The 22195-nt window shown below is 39.7% G+C and overlaps 1 protein-coding gene across 2 annotated transcripts in view; it reads right to left on the bottom strand.

Annotated features, from left to right (window-relative positions):
- COA1 (cytochrome c oxidase assembly factor 1) overlaps positions 1-22195 on the bottom strand; it is a 64479-nt gene that overhangs the window by 30371 nt on the left and 11913 nt on the right. For both annotated transcript variants that reach the window (XM_067550372.1, XM_067550373.1), the window contains exon 2: positions 3366-3477. The gene's annotated coding sequence lies outside the window, so the exon portion shown is untranslated. The remainder of the gene's footprint in view (positions 1-3365; positions 3478-22195) is intronic.

The following is a 22195-nucleotide window of genomic DNA, read 5'->3' as shown; positions in this document are numbered from 1 at the left end:
CCCTTTACTGTTGCGAGGTTGAGGAAAGCTTTGTTCGTATCGGTGTCTTTGGAATGAGGTATGGGGCATAAAGGCCATTTTCTGCCCCTTGTGGGAAGGGGAATTGGTTTGTGGGGGTTCCCACATCACCACTCCAGTTACTCAGCACTGCTTTCTGTGTATTGGGCTGCTCAGGGCATGTGCAATTCATGGAGAGCAAGGATGGTCCAGTGGTTGGAGCACTGGCCTGAGACTTGAAAGACCTGGGCTTGCTTCCCTACTCTATCACAGACTTCCCATATGACCTTGGGCAAATCACTTAGCTGCTCTTGCCTCAGTGCCCCATTTATGAAATGAGGCTACACCTTCCTACCTCATCAGGGTATTGTGAGAATAAATACATTAAAGATGGTGCAGCGCTCAGATACTATGGTGCTGAACCGGAGCTAGACAGACATGTCTATGTTCTGTGCTCGCCTCATTCTGCCTGAGTCCTCAGCACCGATCAGACCTGCAGAATTTCGAGAGGTATACGGGGTCCAGACAAGCCAGCTCTTTGTGTAACACTACATGGGAGGGCAGATAGGAGTGGGTAAAAAATGTGATAGTACTGCCTGTGTATCCGGCCTTTTATTAAAACTGCCACCTTTTAAATAGCAGAAATGGGTGGTGACCACACTGCTAGGCATACGTGCAGGGAGCATCCCTCGAAGGCTAGTGTTGCCATTCAATCTATGGAGGAAGGCATAGGCTTAAAAAAACCCCCAGAAAACAGCTAACTGGTAACCAATTTTACCTCCATTATTTGGAGCAGGACTAAAAGTCCTCATTTAGTTTAGTTTATCTGGCCCCTGAATGTTTATTGCTACTCTTAGGAAACACAGCTGTCAGTAGGTTTTCCTGGCTGCAAATATATGTTCATTAAGGACAGAAAATATTTAATTAAACTTTAATTAAGTGAATACTGCAGGGTTAATTATAACTCTTTAAAGGTAGTGTATGGGATTTGGAGAGAATACCTTCTGGTGTTTTGCAAAAAGTGTCATCTCTTCCTCTCAGCGCTCATTAGCCGGCTTTTTTTTTCCCCCCCTCCTAAAAGCCAGTCTCCAAATGATTGCTCAGTAGCTCCCATTTTGTTCAGCAGCAGCAGCAGCATCTCCAGCACAGCTGCTTCAGAAGAGGAATATCTCCCCAGTTTGCATTGCAGGGAGCAGATGGATTATTTATTACAAAAAAGTGCAAGCTAATGGAAGAGCAAAATGCAGGCCAGCCTAGTTCAACACCTGCAATTGTCCCGAGAGAGGCTAAATAAATAAATAAAAGAAACAAACCAGAACTGTGGAAAAGAATAGAACCTTTCAAGATCCAGGCAAGAAGCTACTCCAAGAGCACAATTATCCTCTTAAATTTTCAGTTGTCTAGTCTGCTTTCCATATGTGTGCCAAACTCCAACTATCATCAATGGAAAATAAGCACATGTAAAGAGAGCCAAATTTTAGAGCTGAGATATACTGTGCAGCTCTGAAGAATTTTTCCTCTAATCCTTTAGTTGTCTTCAATCCACACTTTTTTTTTTTAAAAGGTTAAAAATTTGACCTACCTTTCAATTGCCAGTATTTTAAATCCAGCTATTTTCTAGTAATGTATTGAATGCCTCAAAGCACCAGGGTAAGAGAGTTCATTCAGCACATCACTAAACCAAGTATATGCAGTAGTTAGCCTTCAAAATGTAACTTTTTCTTAGACCCAGACTTCACGCTCTGTGCTGGTGATATCTCATGCATCAGGAAACCTCACTGCACACTGGATTCAGATTATTGAAGTCTGTTTTGCTCTCCATGGTTTCCAACTTTATGCTACTGTATGAGTTTTAACCGCAAATTAACACTGTTGGTTATTAGACAGTGGGTACAATTTTCAAAAGCACCTAACTCCCATTTCAAAAGTGCAATGGGTGCTTAGATGAATAAGTCCCACTGACTTTCAGTGACAGCTAGCTACTAAATGCCAATGGCACTTTTTGAAAATTTTAACCACTGTCCCTTAACATAGCAACTGCTTTGCTGCCCATGTGATGCCCACCCAGCTGGTGGATCTCTAACTCCATGTGGTGTGCTATCCACATTGCAGAGTCATCACAACAGGCATCTTTGTTGGAATCTCAGTTGAGAGGCCCAATGCTGAATAGACAGACAGGGATAAACTTTTCATGGATAAAAATAGTCGCCCAGAGCAGGTAGGAGGCACGTGGCCCCAGCAATGTGGGATAGCTGGCACTGTCACAGCCCAGCCTGTAATAGTCCTGCAGTTAAATGGAAACCTCCCATCCAAACCTGCTGATCATCTTTCACGAGTACTAAACTTCTTTGCATACAAAACACACCCCGGCTTATGACTTTTTGATTCAGCACTGCACATAATGTTCCAGTGTATTTTATGTTGGTGTCCTCACACGGAGTGGGAGGTGGTGAAGCTAGAAATTAAGACTTAGCCCAGGGCTAGTACGTTAGCAGTGTGCTGTATGCCTTTTTCATTCTGGCTATTGGAGGGATTCAGCACTCTACTGGATTCTTCAAAATTACTTGCATGTCACTCTGAAAATCCTACATTGTGAAAGGACCCTTCCTCCTAAATCTGCATATTTGGGGGCCCATGAACGTGCATGTGTAAAAATGAATTTTTCTAGTGGCACTTATTTTGTCTCCTATGTATTAACATGTGCGCAATGGGCCAAATCTTGATGGCTTTACTCACACCCATATCCCCATTCAGTTCAATGGGTCTACCTATGGGGCTAAGAAGAGAAACATTATACCTGCCTATGAGAGTCGGTAATACAAAAGCACTGCTATGTTTGTAAAGGACCAAAGCCTCGCCTTTCTTTTGTCTTGTGCAGTCCTAGAGGTACAAATGTTATCTGATGATAGTTTTTCTGAAAATTTGATCAATTCCAAGTGGGTGCATTACAGGGGCAAATAAAATTAAACAAACCTAAGAAGCATTCTCCAATCACTTATAACTTTTAAAGAGCCCCCAACAACACCTCTTGGGAAAACATTCTATTTAGAAAACTTTGCTTATGTTCTCTCATAGCTCTTCCCCTGAATTATTTAATTAAAATTACTAAATGACATTTGTATTAGGAAAAAACAGAAATGTGGTTGTTTAGGGATTCGGCTGCTCCCAAGATCCAGTGGCTTATTCCTTTCATGAAACCTAATCATGTCCACTGCATCATAGCCATCACCACAACAGCTAACTGGGATGTCAGGGGATTGTAATCTCAAATGCAGAAACAAAGATTCTGCTTTTAGGAGCATTATAAGGGAAATGCAGACAGTGATCTACGTAGGTGAAGAATTATCTTTCATAATGAGAATATGTACCTGAGAAAGCAGTCTCTGAAGATGAAGAAACGTTGATGTTCAACTGAAGAAAAGGAATCAGCAGATTTGTATGGCAGTAGGAGCTATTCAAGTTTCAGAACTTTGGTGCCACCTGGTGGAGAAAGTTTAAAATGTTATTCATGTCAATTAATTTATCTCCTTTTTGAAAGTAATGAATTAAATACATCAAATCAGTGTAAATCCAAAAGATCTTCATTTCTCTCTCTTTTTTTTAAACAGCCATGTGTATATAACAAATAGTCATAGGATAGTTCTTTCACCAGGTTAATGACAGCAAAAAGAATTTAACTTTGTTCACTATAAAACAGATTTGGGAATTCTGCACAGCTAGGCACTGTTCTTTCCTTCTATTAAAATACATGCATTACTAAAAAATTGCTTGTACTTGGGCATTTCCCCTTCTCTAGAATACCTCCAAAATAATGGGGGGGGGGGGAGGGGGGAATCTTAACGCTCTCCATGGTCTTAAGCCTGGGGAAAGCTTCATTTATAACTAGTGGAGATATTTCCAGGGACCACAGCATATTAAGCACTCAAATAAGTACTGTTTTGTTCTGAGTCTGATCAGTCTTGCTGTCAGATAAACTTAATCTCCATATATTAATGCAGACAGCCTACAGGCTTGCTGTTTATGTCAAACCTAACACAGCAGTAGGATTTTCAGAGGGATTTGTTCTCTTGAAAATTTTAAATCTAAACCACAAACTTCAGAGTGTGGGTATACCATGGACATTACTGAAAAATAATGTAAGGTTAGATAAAACTTCTAAACCTGAAAGAATCCCAAAGCCCTTGTATTATAAAATTATACATCCTATAAATAACACATATCTAGCTATAACAAGACTTGCTAATATAATTTTAAAGTTGCACAGTGAGAGTGATTCACTATCTGGTAAAGGATTGCACTGACCAAGCCCTTAGAATTGGCCAGCAAAAGGAGCACATTACTGATCTTCTTAAAAACTGTTTCAGTAGTGCGGAGAGGGGGCGAGCCAAACAGCCTGGGATCCAAGGAAGAGTTTAAGGAGCAAAAGTAGAGGCACCAGATCTAGACATTTGCTTAAGATGCTTGAAGGCAAAGATGGGGGTGGGGAGACAGTGGGTGGATTGTTTGAAGACTGCAGGGAAAGGGCTAGATGAAAGAAGCTGACGGTCAGAGGCAGAGCAAGGACAAAAGAAGATGCAAGAAAAGTTAACAGACAAGAGAAGGTAGGACTGAGTGATTGATTATTCCAAGTAATACTGGCTTTTTTGCATCAAAGTAGAATTGTGAAGGAGAAATGGTGGCATTTCTGGACTGTACATGGAGAATATGCAGTTATGCATTGTGGCATCTTGACTAGTGGGAAGCTGGGATGAGGAGGATAAAACTGTTTTTAATTGTAAGCTCTTTGAGGTAGGGACTGTCATTTCTTGTGTTTGTACAGCACCGAACACAATTGAGTTGGCCTTTAGGTGCTACTGCAACATAAAAATGAAAGATACTAAAAGATACTTTAATCTGTAGCCTGTATGTGATCAGTGGCTGATACATTTCTGTATGGAACATAAACTATGTGCTGTGGAGCCGGTGGCAGTCAGTGTTTCTGGTTTATAGGCTGAGATAGGGCAGGAACATGAGGTCAGACTTAAGGTTTTGTGAATGGGCAATGTGATCACTTGTACTTGTACATTTTATTTCAGCAACTGTATGAAATGTAAGGTTATCTGAATATGGATTTAACTGCCATTAACTGTTCCTACTTTTAAATGCTCACTGATTTTTAAACGGCAACAACCCTTAACACACACACCCACTAATGTAAAGTAACAACTTGATTAATGTTTAAAATAGTGTTTTGCCTATGATATTGCTGTGTGTTCTGATTATATGACTCAACGGTGACCCATCCAAAACATGAGTCTTAACGATTCAACTCCACTCCAGTGGAGCTCCGCTTACTTACACAAGCTGAGGACGTAGCCCAATATATGTAATATTGCTTTTCCATGCAATAAATTAGATTTTTTTTTTTTTTTTACTACATGGTCTTCTTGAAATCAATAACCAAACGCCCTACTCACTAAAAGATGTAACTAAAAATATATTAACTGAAAATAGCAGCTCACTCAAAACAGTCATTCTCACTGCTTTCAGAACAGTGTTCATACAACTGTACATGAAAGATGTATCTGAAGTAAATTGCAATTGCGCAATTCTCTGAGTCCTGAAAAAAGGGATTAATACAGCCTCTTATCTGCAGAGCTGCTACCTGATACCATTGCATGAATAATAAAAATAGGTTAGTAATGTAGTTATCCCCTTTTTGGCTATAACATCACTTTAAAAAGTGTTTCTTCTGCTACGAAAGCTCTTAAATGCCTTTTCGATGTTAACATATTTATTTTAAAAGCACCCTTTGTTCATAAGTCAATGTTTAATGTATTTTGATCCAAAGGCAGAACATTTTGCGTTAGTATTCCCACTGGTACATTTGTCCTTTCGTGCCCATGCATTAAGGCTCTGTTTAAAATCTGTCTGTGCCCCTAATCTGCCTGGGGAGCTTTTCCTGAATATTCAAAGCTACACTCCAGCCCATAACAAAGGGGGGAGGGGAAGAGACAGAGAAGTGTTACGCATAAATTCAACACAGCCTTCTCACATAAACACGCACAAGTACTTTAACTAGGAGGCATGGCATTTCCACAGCAAGCAGTTTCTCCAGACAACTGATTTACAATTAGGGCCAGTAAAAGCACCTTGAATCTGGGGTCCAGATACATTCATTCAGGTCTATCACTGCCATAGTCTATCCGTGACAGAATAAAAAAACAATGCTGAGAAAGTGGGTTCGATGCAGACCTCTTAAAGGGCCCAGCGATGGTATCTAAGCCTCACATGGGAAAGTAAGTGCATAAACCAGATTACCAGTTCCTTCAATTCAAAACCTTTGCATTTGCTACTATATCCGCTGTGGTTTAACAACAGGTGAAATCCTGGCCCCACAGATGTCAATGGCAAAACTCTCATTGGTAATGATCAGTAGGGTCAGGATTTCACCCTACATATTCAAGCTCAAACAAAACTAGGGCATAACAAATTTTAGCAACTCCACGGCCACCGAGAGCTACACACTTGTCACTCTGCTGCTCACAATGATATTGCAGTGAGTAGTGACAGCAGGGATAGAACTTCCTGCTACCAAAGCAGAGTGCCCCACCCCATGAATTAAAACAGTCTCCATTAGCTGACAGCAATATAGGCCCCATAAGATGCAAATAAACAGCTCTGACAAGAACTGAGTGGGACACTGTCATCCCACCCTGTGAAAATTTGAGACCTCAAAATTTTCCCATCCTGAAGAAAAATTCCCGACCAACTCTAGTTCTGACCCATCCGATGTAGGGCAATTTTGGAGGAAAGGATTAGAGGACATGGAAATCTAGGGCCAAATTCTCTTCTGGGGTAAATGGGCACAGGTCAACTGACAGAGTTTTGCCCACTTGCCAGAGCAGAGAATTTTGCCAACCGAGTCTGGACAGAAGCATGAATAATATTTCACTCTGAAAGACATATAACAAAAATAGTAAAAAAAACAAAACAAAAAACACACAAACAATGCAGAATGCCTAGAGGGCTAACCAAGTGTTCAACACTGAGTTAGTTATTCTTATCAATATCTTTCTTTTCAAAGATATTGTAAATAGAACCTACAAGGTGGTCAGTAAATCCATTTCATAATATTAGACATAGACCCTTGAACTAGTCAGCCTAGGACAGCACTAGTCTCTGGAGTTGTAGTTTCTCCTCTACACGTTAATGTTAAAAGGAGCGAATGATTAATTTTATGCATACACTGAAGGATAAGTACCATTGAGTCTAGATTTCATAAGCATTTAATTCAGGTATTTTAAAAATTGACAGGGTTGTGCAAGTCTCAAGAAAACAAATGTATGCTCCTCCTTGCTACACACATGTAACTCTCATAATTAATAATGGGAATTATACCGGGAGGGAAAAAATATGCTCTAATTCTACTTTGGCCAAATGTACAGTATTTCGGGTGCACACTTTTTACATGTGTTGTATATGGCAACCAATACTTTCCAAATTATATTTTGCCAGAAAAACTTCCCCCACTGCCTTATCAGAATGTATTAGGTCAGCTGTACCATGTAATTATAAAAGAGAATCAATGAGGCAGTCTTATTTCATATTAATACCGTAAAGTGCTCTATTATTCAGTGTGTTCTGTCCTATGTGGCATTACTATTTACAATCCTCAGCTCCTTCTGCCAGAAACTCTGCACCACCACTCCATTTCCTTGTAAATTTACTCACTATCTGGGCTTGCATTCAGAAGCCAGAAAACCAATGGAATGTTGTAGAACAGGACCAAAAGTTATACCAATCTGGAGACATTTTTGTCCACCTGCTTTTTCCTCAGGAATGTCATCTAATGGCTAAAGTCCAGGAGTTGGAGGTCTAAAGTCCAGTGTCACTTATTTGCCCCGCCTATAAAATGAGAATACTACTATTTCACTGAGGGGTTTTGAGCCTGTTAACATCTGTAAAGTGGTTTGAGGTGCCCAGCTGGAAAGTGCAATATATTACTAGATCTATCCTTGCATGACATTTAGGGACAGTGGAGCATCTTTCAGAAGATGACTTCATGCAACAGCTTTAAAATGTGCTTTTAAACTCCTACCTTTCCAGTATCTTATTACCAAGGACACTACAAAGACAGAGAGTGTCCTAGTGATTTTCGCAAGACTGGACTAAAGTACCATAAAGAATAAACAAACTGTAAGTTTTCTTTATCATTGTGACACATAGCCAACTGCAAGCAAGAGGTCCTTAATCTAGTGAATGAGTGCTTCAGGCCGGCCACTCATGGGATTATGCAACAGGACCACCAGTCCCAGATGCCACCCTAAGAACTGCCATTTTACAATGTTCAGTGCTGCCCACTGGACTCTGCAAACTCATGTGTTCATCAATTTATCAAAGAAATTGATATGCACCAGCTCTGTCACTTTAAATTAAGCCTCTACACACACCCAAATCCTGTGCACTGCTTTAGATAAAACAAACAAATGTATTAAGTACAGAAAAATTTTAAATGATTATAAGCCAGAGGAATATAAATCAGATTTGATCAGGATGAAATAAAAGCTAATGACATTCTAAAAAGCTTAACACTTTCAGTAGCCTTACAGGCTTAGATGGTTCTCACCACAGGCTGGTTAGTCGGCCTCCAACCAGGCTCTCCCCTATGGTCAATGCTTCAGTTGCTTGATGTTATTCATAGCTGCGTTGCAAGAAAGTGAGAGCCCAAAATGTCCCCCCTTTCAAATGTCCCTGAACCCCCCGCTGGGGCCTCACCGCCCCCCCTTCAGGGTCATATGACCAACAGCATTCCTGCATGGTCTTCTTCCTGTCCTGAGTCAATGAGCATCACTTTATCAGATGCTTACGCTAGCCTGGGCTGTTTCACGCATTTCTTAGTAAGGCGTGACCTACCTCTCTGCTCTTAGTGTTTGCCTGGATCTTCTTCAAGCCACGTGAGACACATATTTGGGAATACTACATAGCAGAGCTTCATAACCATACATACGACATTGCAAGAAACATGCTACCATAACAATAATGTTCAGTATGTCACGAGCATTCCAAAAACACCTTACATGACATACTTTGCATTAAACAATACACAGTTACACTATAAGGGTGAACATGAATGATACACAATCACACCACAAAGGTGTACATGGGGTGCAGTGTGTCAGTCATTGACAGAGCTTTTTTCCTTTTAGATTTCATTCTAGGTATGTTTCTCTTTTTTAATGGTGTCATCACTAAGTGGCTATTAGGAAGTTGCCTCATGCTTATGATAAAAGTACAGTATGCAGTAATCATAGGAGGCTATTGTTCAAAACACAACCTTAAACTAACACTTCAAGAATCCTCTGGGCTATAACTCAGTAGAATGCATTTATTAGCAAACTCTTGTTTTTAAAAGCTACAAATTAAGCTCTTTTCGGCACTAGACCCACTTTACAAACCATAAACTCTGCAGTGTGCTGATATGAGAGTCTACTTTAGTAATAAAATTGTTTGTTCAACTGCAAAACTCCCCCCATCCACTTTCACTGCTGGTTAATCACAAATCAAAATGAAATAGCTATAGAATGATGCATGTGTTTCTTTTAAACTGTATCTGTCAGATGTACAGTAAAAGCATCAAGGTCTGTTTCCAAATCTACCATCTTCTTAATTAGGGAACCTCACCATTCAATATCTGGCTACTCTGCAAAGATGGGCAATTAAGTACAGCAGTCATCATGGCATTTAGCCATGTGGTTTTTTTTTGTGGTGTTTCCCCAGATCTCCCTAATTCTCAAAGCAGAGAAACAAACAATGTGAGCTCTGTACAAAACCACAAGAAGTCATTCAATTTCAGTGATCCTATATTAAAGTTAGCCTCCAGCCCGCTACAGGGCCTCATTCTACATTTATTAAGCAGGAAACGTGTAAAGCATAAAAATGAATACAATACGGTCAATTATTCTTGTAAAGGGAATTTCATCATATACAAAAAGACCAAAAGGTTATTTCATCCTCTGAAATCCTAGTTTTTGACACTTTCTTTATGATATAACTAATCTTTCAATTCATTTTTTCTCTTGTGCCTTCTCTAATAAAAAGAACCATAAACAGGCTACTAGTAAGGTCGCGGTTACATCTGTTACTAAATGGGACAAATGAGCTTTCTTTTCTAATACACTCATTACTTGCTGCCCCAAGCAAAGTCACCTCTGAAAACAAGACTATTTATTGCAGAACAGTTTTAAAAATATTTTAGTGCATAGTAAAATGCTGTCTGCGAAATGTTTCTTTATGTAAAGCCATCTTGTAATTAACAAAAAAAAAAACCCCAACACAGAAGTGAGAGGTGGCAAAAAGTCGCCGGTACCATCTCATCCCCCGATTATATACCACATGTTACCAGTACCAACTTATCCTCCTGATAACATACTACTACATTAAGGTGTTCTTGTATACGGTCCCACCTGTGCATGTTCCTTTCCTTCCACTCCACTTAGAGCTTGCTGTCCACACTAGAGCTTTTGATTGGGCTGTAAATTGAGCTAACGGATAGGCAATAAACTTTAGCTCACCAATCTGACTATAAATTCTGATATAGGCACTCAGACGGGTTTATTCCTGGTCGTGACCCAGCCTACGAAGAAACACAACCAAGACAAATGTTCATCTCCTGGACCAAAGGTTTGTGGAGTGTCTACACTAGAATGTATAGACCCGTTAGTTAATTGCCAATCAACTAGCTCAAGCTAACTCTAATTGCAGCAGATGGCTAAATAAAATACACATGAGGAGATGCGCGCGCGCACACATATACACACACACACACACACACAGCGTAAGTCTTCACTGCAGCTGGGAGCATGCTTCCCAGCTTGAGTAGACAAACACACACGAGCTACAGTGCTAAAAGCTTGGTACTCAGGCTGAGTCACCATCCATGCTACCCCAGCTACACTACTATTTTTTTAGCTTGCTAACTCAAGCAGAGCTAGTGCGTGTTTGTCTACTCAGGCTGAGAAGCCTGCTCCCAGTTACAAGGTAGATATACCCACACACCTAATGCTGCTGACTGACAAATTTATTGTAGTGGTCTGTTTCTTCAGCAATTCCAGATGGGAGTTGGTTCCACTAGCTTGCAAAATAAATACATCCTAAAGAGTTTGTCCTGTACCTTTGTTACTGAACAGTATTTCCATGGGGGGGGGGTTGGTTGGTTTTTTGTTTTTGTTTTTTTAAATAAAACTATGGAAAAAAGTGCCTTAAGCTTGTGTCTAGTCATGTCAACATGACACAACTCACTTGCAATGTGATCTTTTGGCTTACAGGCAAAAAGAGACAAAAGTAGAAAGTCACGACTAATGCAAAAGATTAACCCTTTACCGACATCCTGAATAGGACAAGTTCTACATTGTTACATGCCTGTAACCCACCCCTCCCCTGCTGTTTTAATAGCGGTGCAAGTACTTAATAGCAGATTTTGCCCCTGTTTGCAGTTATAAAACACACTGGCCCCTAGAGCTATAGGCCATTTATTAACAATGACACCAATGTACATGATAGACAATACCCAGCATTTGCCTCCCAAATTTGGAGGGATTTTTTTTTAATTTATGTTGAAAATCTCAAGAAGCAGCCTTGTGATCATCATTACCCCGACTGTACAATGCTTGGTCTTGAAACATACATCAAAGTGAGGAGTAAAAGGGGTTTGGGGTTTTTTTTGTTTTTTTTTTACATTAACTGCTTTACACTGATCATAATTTAAAGGGATTTTCTAGGGATTAAAGATTCACTTGTCAGCTGCTGTGCCCTCTCTAATAAGCCTCTTAACATCTACACTGACAGAAATGCATGCCCCAGTTTTGCAAAGGAGACTGCTTCTGTTTCATTGAACTGCTACACTATCACAGGGAAAGGACTAAACACAATTTATTTGCTGCCCCCTTTAGGGAAATATTCTACAAATAGATTTTCCATAGTCATGGGCACTGGAAGGATTAGCTCCTGGAACACTACTAAGAGATACTAATGGGCGTGCCACCCTCTACTCTGCCATACTTCCCGCCTTTATTCATTCAAATTCACAATAAACTTCTTCCAAAAGACCTATTAACTCTAGTAAAGATTGTTTTGCATTTAAAGTCCTGGACTGGAACTCCGTTAACCTGGGTCCAATTCCTAGCTTTGCCACAGCCTTCCCATGTGACTTAGGCAAGTCACTTAAACAATCTGTAAAATGAAAATAGCTACACTACTTTTCTCTCATCTTTTGTAAACTCGTTAGGGTGGGGTCTCTCTCTGACCATGTGTTTCTCCAGCACCTAGCACAATGGGCCCTCAATCTTGGTTGGGGTCTCTAGGTTCTACAATAAGAAAAATAAACACTCCCCTTGAAATGTTAATTAGATGATGTTTTAAATTGTTTAAAAACAACTCCATACAAATTATGGAATCGCCAAGCTACAAGTTAAAGTTCACCAGTTCAGCTATACTATTTGCATTGCTTCCCATCCAAATTACCTCCTGCTCTTTTACACTGTAAGTTCTTCAGGCCAGGTATCGTGCCTTCATAATTCTTTTGCAAAGCACCCAAAACACTACTGGCATAATACAGTAATCATAGTAACATAATACAATAAATAAAAAGTGTTTTTTGACAGGCTATAGCTATTTCTACTTGATTACTTTTCTGGCCTGCCACTTCAACACTAAATGGTTTGACACCTGTGATTTGATAATTGGAATCAGCATAAAATTATGAAAACTAAAAGCAAACAGATATACTGTACTTTCTCATTTCAATACCACTGTTTGGTAGCTATAGTCCAAAACCAATACTAAAATTAAAAAATATAGTGGAAAAGAATTAGACTAGATATTTAATAATTATTTTTCATATCTGTCTTCCTGCCAATAGAAGATTGTTCCCTTCTGTATTTTTTTTTGTGTGTGTGTGTGTTTTTGTCCAGCCTAGTTATTATGGAAGTTTATATTCACTTCATTTATATCTTTAATATACTGCTCAATCCAGTATGGTGTTGGATGCTATTATGCACTAAGGAACTTTAACTTGAACTGTTTATTTTCCTTGTATTTCAACTAAAAGATTCTAGCAGAACTGGAGCAGCTATTCATACAGGCTCTGATCCAAGACCATTGGAGAAATTAGGAGTCTTTCCACTGCCTTTAGTGGGCTGGAGAAGGCCTATAATTCAATGCAGAAAGTGAAGACACTTCATATAAGACCTAAACAGGCTTTCAGTCAGCAAAGCATAAAGAGGATTAGCTGTCTACAATCCAAAAACATATTATACTACATGCCTCTGAAACAATTGGCTCCCAGACTTTCACTTGTACAGAGAGGAAGGGCCAGATTAATTCCTGGAGCAATGCCACTGAAGTCAACATTACACCAGGAATTAATTTGGTCTGAAATCTGCATTGTGTTAAGGGCTCATTCAACAGGGTTTTCCTGAATTAATCAGGGGTGAAGGAAGATATTTATATATATTTTTCTGTATTTATAGAAAATAAAACTTTCTTTTTAGCTGCAATTTAGTCCTGGAGAGAGACCCATGTGGATTGAGTTGAGATTTACAGTTTTTTCCATATTGTATTTTGTGTGTATTCACCTTCTTGGGATATTGTATGTCTATTTTTTCCCACTTACAGAAAACAAAAGGGATGGTAATAACTAAAAACATACATTTAGACTTCAGCCTTCTATCACTGGAGCAGGTAGAGCTCAGTTTTCAAATATGGATACCTTTAAGTGGCACGGTGTGAAAATTGGACTTACAAAGGCAACTTCAAAGTCATGGGTTTTTTTATTACAACGCTTGCACAACTAGGAAAAGATTTTGTAAAGTAAATTTTTACCCTGAGTAAATGTTTAAGACCAAATTAGGAAATCTACAATAAAGATGAGTGTTACTGAAATGCTGACATAATGCTACAGAGGTGCTTCTATTTTTGTTTTAAGACTGTTGAAAGCTGTACAGCATGTGATCTGGGATTATTTTAAGTGTTGTGCCAATTTAAACAATACAATCAAAAAACAAAACAAAACAAACGGTATAGTAGTTTTAATTCTTCCCACCCTGTTAGATTTATTGCTGACTTTATCAGTGAACTAGACATTCCATAACCAGACTCTTTTTGCTCACTGTGAAAGTGTTCACATGGCACCAATTTGTTTTAGAATATATAAAATGTGCCATAACAGCTGAATAAATGTAAATGGGCTAATGTTATCAAAACTCTCTGGCACTGCTGTAAATTACAATCAATGATTAAACTCTGTTTCTAATGAGTATTCCAATAATCTACCCTGTCAAGATGACTATATTTACCCAAAATTTTATCTTTGGAAAGCATGTAGGGCCAATCTTGCCCCTCAATCACAAATAACTCTTGTAGCAGAACAGGTGCAGTTTGGCTGTGTGGTATGCAGAAAGCAGAAGCTACTGGTTATGTTCACCCCTCCAATTCAAGGGAGACACATGACAAGGAAGCTATTCCAGCTCTGAGGTTGGACTGGTTCCTCTAAGCTCTATTGCTTGTAGAGGAAGGACTCCTTCCCTCCCTCCTAAAACATTGAAACACACAGCCCAGGCGCTCAGGTTTCTGGCCAGGACCAGGATTTTCAGTCAATTAGATCACCGAACCAGAGGAATAAACCAATGTTCTTTATAATAATTTAGCAAATGGAGATAACCAAAAGCTATGGAGTGGTCAGATTCAGGAATTGTCTTTTGAACTGTGCTGCATATTCCAGACTTTCAAGAAACCATCCTGTCCTCTGAGCCATGTGTAAACTCTTTGGTCATTAGGTTTATATAGTCTTTAAATACCATTTCTATTCTTTCTGGCTGTGAGGGAACTTTAATGAAGTAAACTGCAAGTCTTGCAGGGCCAAATGCAGGCCTGTTGGTGGTTGCTTTATCCTGAAGTCAGAATTTGACTTACTGATCCCCCTTTTGGCGTGAATTGGGCCCACTGAGTACACACCAGCCACTCGTGGCAGCAGTCGCCAAACTACGTCAGCAGCTGCCACCATCTCCAGGGGGAGCCACTGACCCAAAGATCTAGGGAAGGAGCTGTTGAAGGAGTTGCTGGCAGTAAACCAAGAGGTGCTTCAAGGAAATCTAAGCCAGGGGGCACCAGAGGGAGAGAGAACCAGAACTGGGACTTGTTGTAGGAGAAGAAGCCAGAGCAAAGGCTCTGCATGGGAAAAGAGGCCCTGGCAGCTACTCAGGCTGGAGAATAGCTGTGAGGAAGAAGAGTGGGGGGGATTTCTTCTCTAGCTGGCAACCCCTTAATGATTTGGGAGGAAGCAGAGAGAGAGACTGGAGGAGAGACGGCTTCATTAGTAAGATGTAGCCCACCCTATGAAAAGGTTTGGGAACCCTTGCTGCAGTGAACTGAATGCAGGATTAGCAATCAGGTCTCCACTTCTAAACTCACCCCTAGCGCTGACTAATTCTGTAACTTGCTTAACGCTCAGTGTCACCACCCAGAAAGTGGGGACAATACCTTCCTATAGCACATGGTTGCCTTATACAGTTTAATTAGTGTTTAGATAGTGCTTTGAAAATTCAAGTGTTGGGTGTTGCTATTAGTGTAACTATCTATTATAGTGCATTAGGAATTTAGTTCGGTTCTAGAGACCTGTGCAGAAAATGAATATACATACATAGTACATCAATGTCTGACGTTCTACACCACGAGGGTGCATAATATGTGAACATCCACCTTTCATCTTAATAATATTAAACATAGACAGCTAATTACCTACCTCACAGGGTCATGATATTTAATTAATATTTGTAGAGTATGTTTAAATTCTCTGATGAAGATGCTATACAAGCACACCTTATGAGCAATTTAGTGTAAAAATCAGTACTGATGCTGTTGATGCTATGCTAATCATGTAGCTTGCTGGAGGGATATTTAGTTAGTTTCACATCTGAAAGGAGAAGTAGGAGGCTAAGGCAGAGGAAAGTGTCAATTTTAATCCCAACTTGTTCTGCAGGAAGGGAGAATTTGTTTTGGTTTGGAGGGGTTTTTTAAACTGAAATGCCAGCTTTCAGTGGAATTGACCATGCAGTGCAAAAAATCCCCTGCAAGCCAAGAGGAAATTTTAGAGTCTGAGGTGAAATCCTGACTCCACTGAAGTCAAAAGCAAAACTCTCATTGACTCCATTGAGGCCAGGATTTCACCTCAGGCTGGTGCTTGTTCATGGCTTCCTATAATTGTATGTGGCACTTGATATGTAACTCTTTTTGTGTTGCAGGATTTCCAGCTTACAGTTTTAGTTCAGGAAAAAGCCTCACCAGATTGGCACTAATGAAACACAGTGCAAAGTGAGCTGTTCACCCACAAAGTATTCTTCTAGTACCATACCCGTTTATACATGGATAATTCTATTGGGTTAATTAGTTAGGATTTGAGCCTGCACCCATTTAAATCAGTAGCAAAACTCTGACTTAAATGGAGCAGGATTGAGTTCTTTGTAGATTTGTAATGGGAAATAAGCCCCTGCTTTTAGTAAAAGATAGGTACATACTATTAGACTTCAACTCACCTACCAAAAAACATCTTAAGAGACATGGTGCGTAATATCTTTTATGGGACCAACTTCTGTTGATGAGCTTGTCTCTCTCACCCACAGAAGTTGGTCCGATAAAAGATACTACCTCACCCACCTTGTCTCTCTAGTATCCTAGGACCGACATGGCTACAACTACACTGCATACATCTTAGCAGTTTTAGTGGAAACTATAATGAATCCATCGGGGGGGAAGAAAAAACATTTGGACCTAGACAGCTGATGTGTACTCATGCAAATCCAGGAACACACGCTTGTGTTTCAAAACTGAGGCCCCAATAGGCACCCACAACAAGAAGCCAACTTGCTGATCCATTTGCAGCCTCACAAGACAATCTTTTGGATATCTTATTGCTGGAGCATTTTCCCATTCTTCAGTAACCAAGCCCCTAGATACACCCATAGTACATCAACACTAGTTTGAAGACATGTGAGTTAGTATCACAGTGATTCACACTGACATGAGCCCAGCTGTCTGCAGTTGCCAGCATCTCAATGTCCTGCCTGTACTGAACTCAGAGATGCGTAATTTTAGAAGTATCAGTCATTGCAAACTACATTTTAGCAGGCTTTCCAAATACATAATCCCGGAAACACCATACTGCAACAGACCAATAGTCCATTTAACATGGTATCCTGTCTCCCACCGTAGCTACACCAAGACATAAAACCCCTAATAGTACTATAAGTTTTCGCTCCCTACCCACCAGCTTTCTGTTCTTACTGATGGGAAGCCTTTAAGAGTGACATACCACACGCTGCACGTATTGCACTGCTTCAGAGATCAAATGTAAATAAACAGCTGTTATTCCCCTTACTGAATTGGTAAAGTAGCAAAAAGAATTGAACATTTATAGTAAGAGCAGACTAATGGGTTTTTTGGGAAACCAGGATGAAACTGGGTAATTGCATATCTAATGAATATACTTACTGATAACCCTTAAGCAAAAATTCCCTTCAAAAATGCAGCTGACTTCTGTGTTCCAAACATCCTTTAAAACTACTGCATGTACAATAGTAGCCAATCATCAATTAATTACACTACATCCATGGTGGAAATAGTAGGTAGTATAACACCATTGACTGCAATATTTTATTCCTACTTTAGGGCCAAATGTGGCTCATATTGAAGTCTATGAGACTTTTGCTAACAGGATTTGATGCCTAAAGAGAAGGAGAATCAGGCCCACTATTTCATACTGTGCTTACCATTGGATTCCAAGTGCTAATGATGTTTAAGTATTGACATTTCAATTACATATACATGTTTGGATGCAATATGAAGATATCTTAGTGTTTTATCCATTCTAGTCAGTGGGACTTTGCCTGTGCAAGGACTACATGATTGGAGCCTAAATCTATAAGCAGAATTCTGACTCCATTCCCCCTCAACCTTATTACTTTATTTCCAGTTTACAGAAGCTTTAAAGTCCATCTGTACTGCCATGTTTCATGATGGTCCCTGTTCAGAAAACAGGAACAGAATGAAGAATCTCCTTCACTGTGGTTTGGTTTGCTGAGAATTTAAAAAAATAGTCTTTAAAGTCCTTATTTTAAATAGGCACTTAAGTCCAGCTTCAGCAGTATGGGAACTGTCTCCCTCTGCAGGTCATATTAAAAAAAATTAATTGCAAGCAACGTAAAAGATATTAACACACAAAATACAACTTCACATCATTATATAAGGGAGGAGAGGGAAACTAAAGAAAAACCCTACCCCGGCCTTCCAAATCTGTGATTACATATTTCACTTCCAGAGAATAACATCTGTATTCTTCCAACAATCAAATCTTATAACTATTAATAATTTGTATTGCTATAATGCCTAAGGACCTAAATCAGGAGCCAAGGTCTTGTGTACTAGGCACTTCACAGACAAGGAACACAAAGACAAGATCTCTGCCTCAGAGATCTTATAATCTAGGACTTTGACAACAAACACATGAATAGATCAACGGACAAGAGTGGAGATGAGGCAGGAAAACAAAGCAAGTTGCTTTTTTTTTTTAACTGTGTTTCTCAAAACACTCACAAAAATATACTCTGCATTTATACTGCTTTTTCTCTAGAACAGTGTTTCTCAACCACCAGTCCATGGACCGGCACTGGTCCCTGAGATCTCCCTGACACAGATTAGACACAGTTTAGAAAAGCAGCAAACCGGTCCTTGGCATCAAAAAGGTTGAGAAACACTGTTCTAGAAGTTTAATTTTTAATCAAATTTCGAGAAGTATTTGATAGCAAAATATACATCACTCCAAAAATTACCCCAGTATAGTATGCTGCATTCTAGATTTTCTACATCCAATATATAATAAAAATGTAAGAGGAAAAGTGTGACTTGAAACAGCTTAAAAAAATAAAAAGCCAAAGATGGGTCCACAAAACCCACTGGGGTGAAAATCCACACTCCACTGAAGTTAATATGAATCTTGCCACTGACTTCAGTGGCTCCAGGATTTCAGTGCAGATATGAACAGATCCAAAATTCAGAAAAAGCATTAGATTCAAACCTAAATGCCTTGTAGCGCAAGTCTTTCTTTTCCCACACCATTCAAACTTTTTTAAATAGAAACCAATCTTGTGAAGTAGTGAGGGCTGGGTCCTGCATTATTCAAGTCAATGACAGTTATCCCACAGACTTGAATACACTTCAATACCCCCAATCCCAATGGAAGTTATTAGCCAAATTTCCACTGATTTCAATGGGAACAAGATCAGGTCCTTTAACTGAAAATAATACCTATTCCCCCTCCCTCTCCCCAAAAACACAAACAAACAAAAAAATACAAAACAGGACAACAGTTTTTTCCTCTTTGCTCCATTGTTGAGAGAAGTGAGGATCAAATTCAGAGTCTAGTGTAAAAGTTCAGAGTGATCTGTTTGTGTAACTTCTACATACTCACACCCCCTTAGATTTGGTCATTCACTTAACATAGTTACCAATGTGCGTTCACACATTCCCCTTCCCTTTCTCATCACATGTGAATTTAGGTCACAGCAAGTGAGAAAAATTGGTATGGGGTGGCGGGTAATGGGAGCCTATATAAGAGAAATCCTTGAATAATGGGTCTGTCTCTATAAAATCAAGACATCTGGTCACCCTATTCACAGCACCTGAGTGAGTCTAAAGGGTATGTCTACACAGGGATAAAAAAAACCATGGATGGCCCAGTTCAGCTGACTCAGGCTGGCTGGGCTTCAGGGCTGGAAAATTGCTGTGTTGATGTTCGGGCTCAGGCTGGAGCCAGAGCTCTGGGATCTTCCACCCTTGGACAGCAATTTTTAGCCCACAAGCCTGAGTCAGCTGACCCGGGCCAGCCACAGCCATGCCACGGGCTTCTATCCCCATGTAGCTGTCCTCTAAGGGAATACAAGCTGGCATGACTTGCATGTCAAGCAGCCAGAAGGGAGAAGAATAACAAGCAAATTTTTTATTTTATTGTTTTTGCTCTTCAGCATGTAAATTACACCAGCCTACATTCCCATACAAGCCAGCAAGTCTGTGTCACTAGGGTAAGGGAGCTGGAATATAAAGGTGTCTAACATGCACCACCTCTTTTTTTCCATGTGTGTAGTGATAATGGGGTAGGTTGAGAGCTGATGCATATGGGAAACAATGACATATATGCATCTTACCTTTCATAGGCACAAAGGCATTGCCATACTGGATCAGACCAGAACCGTCCAGTATCCTGGTCTCTTGACAGTCGTCAGCACCAGATACTTCAGAGGAAAGTGTAAGAAACCTGCAGCAGCCCCCTTACCCCTAAATTAAGTCCCCTCTTCATCTCTAATAGTTAGTGGCTTAAGCCCTGACACATGAGGCTTAATGTCGTTTCCAGAATTTATCATCAGCATTAATTATAACTCTGTATATTCTTGATATCCAGATTAATGTCTAATCTCTTTTTGAATTATGCTAAATTCTTGGCCTCAGCAACTTCCATTTTAATTTTATCTAAAACACAGTAGATAGTTACAATTTCAATCCACTAGTTTTGACTATGCCTCTTTACACCAGTAATCTAATTTTTCCTATTCTTTAAAAAAACGCCCAAATAAACAACCATCCCATTTATTTTATTTTAAATGATATTGCAATTGATGTTGCCAACCTTGACATACCGATGTGCTCGATAGTGCAGAACACAAAAAACAATGCAGGCCTGTTGGTTTGATTTAATTGAACCTTGGAACTCCTAGCCAAAGTACAAAGCATCCATTTTTGTCTTTACTGTTGCACTGATGACTTATCACCATGCATGCTAAAATGTAAACATGACTCTGCCTTATGTATTATAGATGCAGTCAAATTTCATGAGTCAGATTATAAATTGGTCACAGAAGGGATCATGGAGAAACCTTATTTCTCCCCTTGGCAGGTGGCAGGTATAGGCAACTGGATTAGGCAGAGGGTATTTTGCCTTCCTCCGAAGCATCATTTTTTGGCTGTTGCCAAAAATCAGGATTATTTACTGTGACTCAAGGGCCTCTTGATGCCAGCTGGCAGAGAAAACAGGGATCCTCTGGGTCAGGTATTTACATTCTAGTTCACCAAAGAGCATCATGTAAGGTTTCTATTGAAAGCCTGTGTCACATTAGTCATCATTATTGCTGTGAAATGTATGTGTGGAAAACACATAAGGAGACAGATGTATATATATTGGAAATTATGTTCTCAGGGCCTTGTAGTTAAAGGCAGGTCACCTAGAAGTGACATGCATTAAGATTGGTTCCAATGGACCAGAGGTGGGAGACACTTATCTCCCTGGCTGACCATTGTGTGTCTTACAATGAGAGTCTATTTGTGTATGAATCAAAAGCTAATGAAGAGACTGTGCGGACTTCAAGAGAAGAAATGAACAGGAAAAGATGAACAGTGGGGGAGGAAACTCTGTTTACAGGTAAAGAACAAAGGACTGGTTTAATATATCTCGAGGTGCAGAAAGATGCCCTGGCATCCTTCATTGGACACTTGATCTCATGAAAGGAAGGTCTCAGTCACCCTGGCTGAAAAATGCTGTGAGAAGGACTTTGGGAGAGCAGCACCGTAGTAGACCAGAGGCCATCTTGTTAGTTAACATTCCCTTTAACGCTTAAATGTATTATTTTATTTTATACGTAACCCTTCGTTTCCATCAATCCTACTTGGTATCATTTGAATCTATGTTCTTTGTTAAATAAACATTCTTGTTTTCATTATAAACGTTGCCACGCTGGCGGGAGTGACTCATGACCATGAGTGCCAACCTTAGGGCAGACTGTTAAAAAGCAGGGCAGAAACCCCAAACTGTGTGTATGATCTATAATTAGATTTCACCAACCCGGTAACAAGTGTTTACTCCTAAAGCACTATAACAGTCTTACCATGGTCATTCCAATCTATCTTGCCATTCAGGCAAGCTGAACTATGTGACAGATGGTCACTTTGCACCAAAAATCACAATATTCAGGTTACTCCCAGTCCCAAAGGACTAGTCATTCACCCCAGGTCAATTGTACTCAGATCTCAAACCAAAGCCAATGCCTGTTGCTAATGCTGTAATAAACCAACTAAAGATGTATTAACTAAGAAAAGAAATGAGAGTTATTTACAAGGTTAA

This window comes from Emydura macquarii, unplaced genomic scaffold (genome assembly GCF_026122565.2).
Source record: "Emydura macquarii macquarii isolate MOO-44397 ecotype Brisbane River unplaced genomic scaffold, CSIRO-AGI_Emac_v2 contig_1263, whole genome shotgun sequence".
In the NCBI taxonomy this organism is placed as follows: Eukaryota; Metazoa; Chordata; order Testudines; family Chelidae; genus Emydura; species Emydura macquarii.
Note: the sequence above shows the minus strand (reverse complement) of the source record. Positions and strands in the feature narration are given on the sequence as shown.